This window comes from Phytophthora cinnamomi, assembly GCF_018691715.1.
Source record: "Phytophthora cinnamomi strain GKB4 chromosome Unknown Contig13, whole genome shotgun sequence".
Lineage (NCBI taxonomy): Eukaryota > Oomycota > Peronosporomycetes > Peronosporales > Peronosporaceae > Phytophthora > Phytophthora cinnamomi.
Window position 1 is genome coordinate 300,538 of NW_027150946.1, and position 9,123 is coordinate 309,660.

Genomic DNA, 9,123 nt, shown 5'->3' on the forward strand with positions numbered 1-9,123 from the left:
CAACTCCCGGAGTTGACACGCCTTCGTCACCTCGACGCCATTCATTGGCGGAGCCCCTCATGACCGAGGGTGCGTCGGCTCCAGGAGCCGACGCGTCGTCGTCGACCTGACCTCTTCGGGTCAGGGACTGTCCCTTACACGCTTGAACGTGGGTGTTGGTTCCCGGAACCAACACATCTTTTTCTTCCGACGTCGGCAGCATTGCCGACGTGGGTCTCACTTGTGCGCGCCATCGCGCACTCCTTGGGCACTCGGGGACAGCAGCATTAAGCGCTGTCTCGACTGGTGAGCCGCGCGCACCTGTTGGTGCGTGCGCTGCGGTAACAGGGCCATCGCTCTCTGTTCCGCTGTCGCGACCGAAGCGCTCGAGCGTGCGCTTCTTCCAGTCTATCACCGGATCATGCCGTGCAAGCCACGGCATGCCCATTACCACGTCGAACTAATCGTCCTGGACCTGGACGATAAAGTGTTCGACAAACACGCGTTGTTCATACGAGAAGCGCACGTTCACGACGCCCTTCTCGGTCTTCACGATGGCACCTGTTGCCCGTCGTACCTCCAGAAGACTTCGAGGTACATTTACCTCCTCGAAGTCAAGTCTCGACAGGCTTCGTAGTCGAACAAAGTAGCTCGACGCGCCTGAATCTACCAAAGCTCGAAGAGCGTCGCTCGCTCTCTTCGACGTTACCTTCAAGATGACTAGGTTCGGCCTGACATCTTGTTTCTTGCAGCGAGAGCTAGTCTCACTGGGGGCTGCAGTCCTCAGTGTCGCGTGCCCGATGTCGGCACGCGTGACTGCATTACCAGTTGGGCGCCCCGCGCCTACTGGATGTTCGCGTTTTTTGTTGGTCCGGCGATGCCTAGCATCGCCACGACGGCCTCCTCCAGGGGGCATGGGAGCTGTGCACTCCCGTGCAAAGTGACCGATCCTTTCCGCAACGGAAGCATCGCACGTTACCTCCCTGGTGCTGGTAACCAGCAGTTGTTGCGTTCGAGAGGTCCATCGGTTCTGGACCTCCCATCCTCGCTACCGGGCGCGGTAGCGGTCTCGGCGCATTTGCATGGAGTTTAGCCTGCCGCAGGCTAAACTCTTCTTGCATGGCAAGGGTGATTGTAGCTTCGAGAGTACTTGGGTACTCTCGGATGAGATAGGTCTCCACGGGCCCATCTCTAAGTCCCTTCATGAACGTGACGACCTTAGCCGCCACGTCAATCGGGTGAGTCACGATATTTGATACCAAATATCGTGCGCGCTGCGCGTAAGCATGGACGTCATGCTTACCCTGCTGAAGGTCGAGGAACTCCGCCCTCGGCCGGAACTCGTTTTGCGGGGGCTCAAACGCTTGTTTGAGCTCCTCTTTGAACACTTCGTACGTGCTGAAGCACGTAGGATCGGAGAGTCGGCGTCAGTACGCCCAACCCCTCGCTCGTCCGCCAAGACATGACATGGCGAACGCAACCTTTGACAACGGGTCGACGATACGTCGAGCCGCAATGGCTGTGTCGAGTTCGACAAGCCATCGGAGGAGAGGCTCACCCTCTCTTCCCACGTAGTTGCTTACACTCAGTTTCAATGATTGAGCTCGCGGTGTCGTCCCTGACGACGCCGTCACTGAGGAAGCAGCATCGTGCTGCTCCTTCATGATGAACTCCAGAGCAACACCATGTTGCTCTGTCGGCGATAGCGTACGCAGCATCGTAGCTATCGCCGCCTCCCCAATGACTGTTGACAGGCGTTGGAGGGCCTCCCACTATGGATCCGACAGGTGGGGGCAGTCGGCGCGTGCAACATGCGTTGCAGACGTGTTGGAGCTCTCCATGGACACCTCCGTGCTCATGTGGTTCTCGGCTCCGCGTTCGTACACCTCGTACGAACGTCAAGCAGTCGGTCGTTAGACGGACTACAAAGTGCTACCAGGTGTAGTGGGTCTAACTTGACCCACTACTTTTGCCTACACGTTGTGCTACGTGTATGAGGAAGCGTAGGAGTGTGTTAATCATTTGAATTAATTATACTCGAGTCCGCAAGTATGATATATATCAAATAAAACGCCAAGTAGCTAGTTAAGGTAAAATGAGAACTGTATTGTTTGTAAATTGATCTTCCTCTGAAATCTGCTAAAACTGTTTATCATCTATGAAAGGGGTTGACAGCGGCTGGCTGTCAGAGCCCCGCTCATATGCATGTCTTTGATTGGTAGAAAGATGCTGCTTTCTACCAATAGGATCTTTGGGTAGGTGTGGACCACTCATTGTGGTGGCCCACTTCAATGTATCCGCTGGTGTGGCTTACAGCAAGGTGAGGAAGTATCTAAAACTTTTAACAGATATTTATCTGTTCAACAATAAGTGACAATTGTCATGCACAAGTGACAGCTGTCACTTGTGTGTGTAACCCCATTACATCCCGGGTGGTGCTGTCCGGAGACAGCTCCAGGAACCCGTGGAGCGCGTTGTCCATCAGGCGCTGGTATCTTTGCGGCGCGTTGCACAGACCGCAAGGCATCCGCAGCCATTCGAACAAGCCCATCGGTGCGATGAAGGCCGATATGAGTCGGGCCCGGTCGATCATGGGGACGACCCAGAACCCGCTGGCCATGTCGAGGGAGCAGTACCACATGTACTTGTCCAAGTCTTCCAACAAGTCATTGACGTGCGGCATGGGGTAGATCATCAGCTGCGTGAGTCCGTTGACTAAGCGATAGTCGATGCATAGCCGGATGTCGACGCCTTTCTTCTTCACAATCACGACAATTGGTGACGCCCATGGCGACTTCGACGTCTGGATCATGCCTGCGTTGAGGAGCCCCTTGATCAACACCGACACCTTATCTCTGAATTGCGGCGGGATCTTCCGAACGCGTTGAGCTATTGGTTTCGCGCCACCCACGTCGATATCGCAAACGACGCCCACGGCCGCGGGCGGCAGGGCTTTTCCCTTTCCCGATTAGCCACTTCCGTCTCTTCCAGATGATCTGACGCAATCGGTCTTCCTGTCGCGCGACTTCTTCGGTCGACTCTCCGTCTGGCGTCCCGACTTTCAAGTCATCGATTTTCACCTCGGCCGTCAACGAGAGATCCGGCAGCAAGGCCATTTCGGACTCAAGGTCTTCGGCGAAGAGGTCGGATCCTTCATGGATCAACACCGCGTCGTCTTCGTCTGTGTCGTCGTTGTCTGGCTCGGTCTGCTGTTCCGACCCCGACGTTGTCTCCTTCCGGACCTCTCTCGCCGCGGTCTCCCCCGTCACAACTGGCGAAGTGTCGGGTTGAGCTTCCCGTTCCTTCTGGGCCGATTCCCTGGAGCTTCCCTCGGGCAGCGGTTCCGGCTCTGGTTCCTTCGGGGCTACTACGGCGACGACAGTCAGCATTGACACCAGTCGCTGTCGCGCGTCGGGCTGTTCACCTTCCACCTTCGGTTTCGGTCGCAGGATCTGCCTGGGCGTTGGGGAAGTGGGGCGCTTAACCATCGGCACGTCGAACTCGACCGGGACCCAGTTCTCGTCCGCGTCACACGTCGCGCCGTAATCCAGATTCTGCCACTCTTGGTAGTGGCGGGACCCCAACTGGACAAAACCCCGCGCTCGTGGGAGAACGTCGGTCGGCGTCCACCACGCCAGCGTCTTGTGGGCGTCAAGTGTTATCGCCGAGTCTCCCACGTTCGTCACGCGCAGCTATGTTCTTCTCCTAGCCTTGCCTTTCACGAATGTAGTGACCCATGACTCCTCTCGTGTTACCCACAGGAGTGGCGCGTTCCGGTCCGGCCGAAGCATGACCTATTACGTACGTCCCGGGTTCAGCCTTACAGGCGACTTAACGTTCACCTCGTGCATATTGGCGCCATATAACGGTCTCCTCACAATCATCTGAATGGGCACCTCGTCCGGGAGACACGCCGTGCCGTCCGCCGTATCGATGCGCACTCCAGCCGGCACCATGAAGTTCATCCCCAAGATTGCCTGTTGGCCAGCCAAGTCTCCGACCCACGGGTGCATATAGTACACCAAGTTCCCAGCCAAGGTAATTTTGACTTTCGCTCGCCCCACTGTGTAATATGTCTCATCGCGGAGTCCCACACACTCTTGCGTGATGTCCGTGTCGATCAGGCAGCCTACCTCACGAGCAAAGGTGGTGTCCTCAATGGACACCTCGGCTCCTGTATCAAGCAACAGCACAGCGCGGCGATTGTCCAACTTCCCGTGAATCTTGGCCTGTTTGTACCACTTGTGCGGCGCGTAGTGTTTCCAGTCCCCGCGTCGCTCTCCTGGTTGCAAGTCTATCTCGTCCAGGAGCGGCTCCCGTGCGAACTCGTCGTCCGTCCTACGTCGGATAGCTGAAACTCGGGGTGCACGTTCTCGCGTGGTACATTCCAGGTTCGATTCACACGTATTATCATTCAGGGAAGTCGGGCTCTCACAAACCACCTCTTGCGGCTTCTTGGCCACATATGCATAGACGGAAACAGGTCGCTCGTCTCGTACTAGTTTCCAAGCCAGCGAGCGACCTAGTTTAACATCTTCTCGGCTGTCGGGGGCAGCATTCCTGCGTGTTTGTGCGGATCAAACCACTGGCGAAGCTGGTTGAAGAACTCTTCGAACGGGCATTCTCCGGCATCATGCACATCACCGCAGGCCTTGCACACTTTCAAGCATCGATCTGTCGGATGGTGACCTCCACACTTCTGGCACGTCAAAAGACGCCAACAATCTCCATCGTCGTGGCGACGCGACCCACAGTGAAGGCATCGGTGACGATCACGTCCCGAGTCTTCCGAGTCGAGGTTGCGACGCGGGGCCTCGGCGGGAGGTGCCAGACCGGTAACGAACAGTCTGGTCCGCTCTTCTTCCTCCTCGTCCTGGTCGTACAGACGATCGTCACCGTCGTGACTTTCGCGTCCTGAGTCATACTCGTACGGCGCGGCTTGAAAAATCGCATGGACCACTCGGGCCGGTTGGGATGACGGTGTCGGTGCCTTCTGGCGGAACTTGTTCGAGCCGAAGAGTGTTTCCTCTGGCGGGCCATCCCGCGGTGCCGGGCACGCAGCTTCTTTTCCAAGGCGACGGAGTCCGGGACATCCATCAGTGTGAGACGCGAGGCGAGCTCTTGCCCCTGAGTACTCAGCGTCTTGACGATGTGTTCGGCGTGTTCTCGCTTCGCTTCCGTTGTGCCATCAGCGTACGGGATATTGGCTCGCAGACCGGCGACGTTGAGCCGGTACAAGTAATCCAGCGGAGTCTCATCGGGGCGTTGCATCGCGTGATAGTAGCGACTCGCCATCGACACCCCTTTCCCGCAGTACTGGATGCGGAATTGCTCCATCAGTTCTGTCCATGACGTTTTGACCTTCTTCAGAAGCTGGAGGTACCATTGACGCGCCGGACCGTTCATCAGGTCGCTGAATAGCCCGCAAACTTCTTCCCCCGTCATTCCGTCGCGTCGAGCTGCACACTACAGATGTCGGAGCCACGCCCGGGCATTATCCTCACTGGCATCTCGATCCTGAAATTCCTTCAGCTCGGAAGACGCCGAGAGACGCACTCGCGTGAGGCTCGTGCCGGTCGTTGCAGTTGAAACCGCGGCCGCGTTTCTGGGCGTCCCGATGTCCAAGTCGAACAAGGCGTCGGGATCTTCGTCCACCTCACATCGAGGTTCTGATCCCGACGTGGAGTGTGAACTGACGGATTACATGGCGACGTCGGCCGGCACTGGGTGCCGCATCATCGCTAGCGCGGAGCGTATTGGCGGAGGTGGCTCGGAGTGAGCCGCAGTCGCCTGAGGGTTCGGCGTGTGCATCGCTGTCGACCTCATTAGTCGGATGATAGCGTCTCTTAGCGTCGCGGGGAACGCCTCTCCCGTGGTCGTCGAATGGTCGGTGTAATGGGGTTACACGTACAAGTGGCTGCAAGCCACTTGTGAATTTAACAGATAGGTTATCTGTTAAACGTTTTGGATACTTCCTCACATTGGTGTGTAAGACACACCGATGGATACATTGAAGTGGACCACCACAGTGAGTGGTCCACACATACCCAAAGATCCTATTGGTAGAAAGCAGCATCTTTCTACCAATCAGGGACATGCATGTTGACGGGGCTCTGACAACCAGCGGCTGCCAATCCTTTCATAGATGATAAACCGTTTTTTCAGCAGATTTTAGAGGAAGATCAATTTACAAAAAATACAGTTCTCATTTTACCTCATCTAAGTCACTTAACCTATATTTGTGTATTCAAATATAATAACCTAAGTAATTACTAAGTACTTACGCTTCCTCATACACGTTGCGCAACGTGTAAGCTAAAGTAGTGAGTCAAGTTAGACCCACTACACCTGGTAGCACTTTGTAGTCCGTCCAACGACCGACTGCTTGACGTTCGTACGAGGTGTACGAACGCGGAGCCGAGAACCACATGAGCATGGAGGTGTCCATGGAGAGCTCCAACACGTCTGCAACGCATGTTGCACGCGCCGACTGCCCCCACCTGTCGGATCCATAGTGGGAGGCCCTCCAACGCCTGTCAACAGTCATTGAGGAGGCGGCGATAGCTACGATGCTGCGTACGCTATCGCCGACAGAGCAACATGGTGTTGCTCTGGAGTTCATCATGAAGGAGCAGCACGATGCTGCTTCCTCAGTGACGGCGTCGTCAGGGACGACACCGCGAGCTCAATCATTGAAACTGAGTGTAAGCAACTACGTGGGAAGAGAGGGTGAGCCTCTCCTCCGATGGCTTGTCGAACTCGACACAGCCATTGCGGCTCGACGTATCGTCGACCCGTTGTCAAATGTTGCGTTCGCCATGTCATGTCTTGGCGGACGAGCGAGCGGTTGGGCGTATGGGCGCCGACTCTCCGATCCTACGTGCTTCAGCACGTACGAAGTGTTCAAAGAGGAGCTCAAACAAGCGTTTGAGCCCCCGCAAAACGAGTTCCGGCCGAGGGCGGAGTTCCTCGACCTTCAGCAGGGTAAGCATGACGCCCATGCTTACGCGCAGCGCGCACGATATTTGGTATCAAATATCGTGACTAACCCGATTGACGAGGCGACCAAGGTCGTCACGATCATGAAGGGACTTAGAGATGGGCCCGTGATAACCTATCTCATCCGAGAGTACCCAAGTACTCTCGAAGCTACAATCACCCTTGCCATGCAAGAAGAGTTTAGCCTGCGGCAGGCTAAACTCCATGCAAATGCGCCGAGACCGCTACCGCGCCCGGTAGCGAGGATGGGAGGTCCGGAACCGATGGACCTCTCGAACGCAACAACTGCTGGTTACCAGCACCAGGGAGGTAACGTGCGATGCTTCCGTTGCGGAAAGGATCGGTCACTTTGCACGGGAGTGCACAGCTCCCATGCCCCCTGGAGGTGACCGTCGTGGCGATGCTAGGCATCGCCGCGGACCAACAAAAAAACGCGAACATCCAGTAGGCGCGGGGCGCCCAACTGGTAATGCAGTCACGCGTGCCGACATCGGGCACGCGACACTGAGGACTGCAGTCCCCAGTGAGACTAGCTCTCGCTGCAAGAAACAAGATGACAGGCCGAACCTAGTCATCTTGAAGGTAACGTCGAAGAGAGCGAGCGACTCTCTTTGAGCATTCGTAAATTCAGGCGCGTCGAATAACTTTGTTCGACTGCGGAGTTTACCGAGTCTTCTGGAAGTTCGATTGGCAACAGGTGCCATCGTAAAGGCCGAGAAGCGCGTCATGAACGTGCGCTTCTCGTACAAACAACAAGTGTTTGTCGAACACTTTATCGTCCTAGACCTGGACGATTAGTTCGACGTGGTAATGGGCATGCCGTGGCTTGCACGGCATGATCCGGTGATAGACTGGAAGAAACGCACGCTCGAGCGCTTCGGTCGCGACAGCGGAACAGAGAGCGATGACTCTGTTATCGCAGCGCACGCACCAGCAGGTGCGCGCAGCAAACCAGTCGAGACAGCGCTTAATGCTGCTGTCCCGGAGTGCCCAGGAGGTGCGCGAGGATGCGCACAAGTGGGATCCACGTCGGCGGTGCTGCCGACGTCGGAAGATGAGGATGTCTCGGTTCCGGGAACCAACATTCGCGTTCAAGTACGCATGGGACAGTCCCTGACCCGAAGATGTCAGGTCGAGGTGACAAAGGCGTGTCAACCCGGGAATTGACGCTGCAAACAGTGCGGACGGTTGCAAACGTACCGCACTGACGCAATTTGCATGCTGTCGTGCAGCCGGGCTGCACGACGAAGCGCCATGCGATCAAGCCGGGCTTGATATCGCGCGCCCGCGGACAGGGTCCGCCGGCGAACAACTGTCCACGGCCAGACCTGGACCAGAAGAACAACTGTGCGGAGCCGGGCTCCGCACAACAAGAAGACGGCGCAAGCGGGGAACGCTGCGCAAGTCTCGGTCCGTGACCGAGACGCAACAAAAACAGTCTGCTGGGCAGACTGAGGCGGTGACGCCGGATGTCAAGACGCTAAGCGTCTTGACATCAATGGACAAACCACGTGAGTCTGCGCAGGGCGCAGACTCCTCCACCGACAAGGACAACGACCACGGGTCTGCGCAGGGCGCAGACACCCCAAAGAACCACGCAGAGGCCGGGCCTCTAGCGGAGAGCGAGCTGAATGTCTTCAGCTCGGATGCAATCAGTTTCATCACCAAAATACAAGCCGTAATTCGGTTTGTCCAAGACACAATAGCAGCTTCTGTTGATCAACAGAAGCTGAACGGGCAGAGGCAACACAAATGAATTCAAAGTGGATTCATTGGTTTTGTTAGCTACACAAAACCTGCCTAAACATGCTGTTTCGGATTTCGGAGCAAGCTTGCTTGCTCCGCGCTTCATCGGGCCGTTCACTGTGTTGGTACGGCACGGCAACGCATACACGCTAGACATACCGTCTAGCATGCGCCTCCATCCGACCTTTTACGTCGGACGGCTGAAGCCATACCTGCAGCACGAGCCATCTAGCTCGGCGGACCCGAAGCCTCGGCAGGAGCCGAGACAGAAGCGGAGGACTTGGCCTCGGCGACGAGCAGCCTCTCCTCCAGCGCGCGGACGCGCTGGAGCAACCCCTTCATCTGGGTCCCCAGCTCGACCTGGATATTCGAGGCGGTCTGCGAGACCGCCGCGACTTG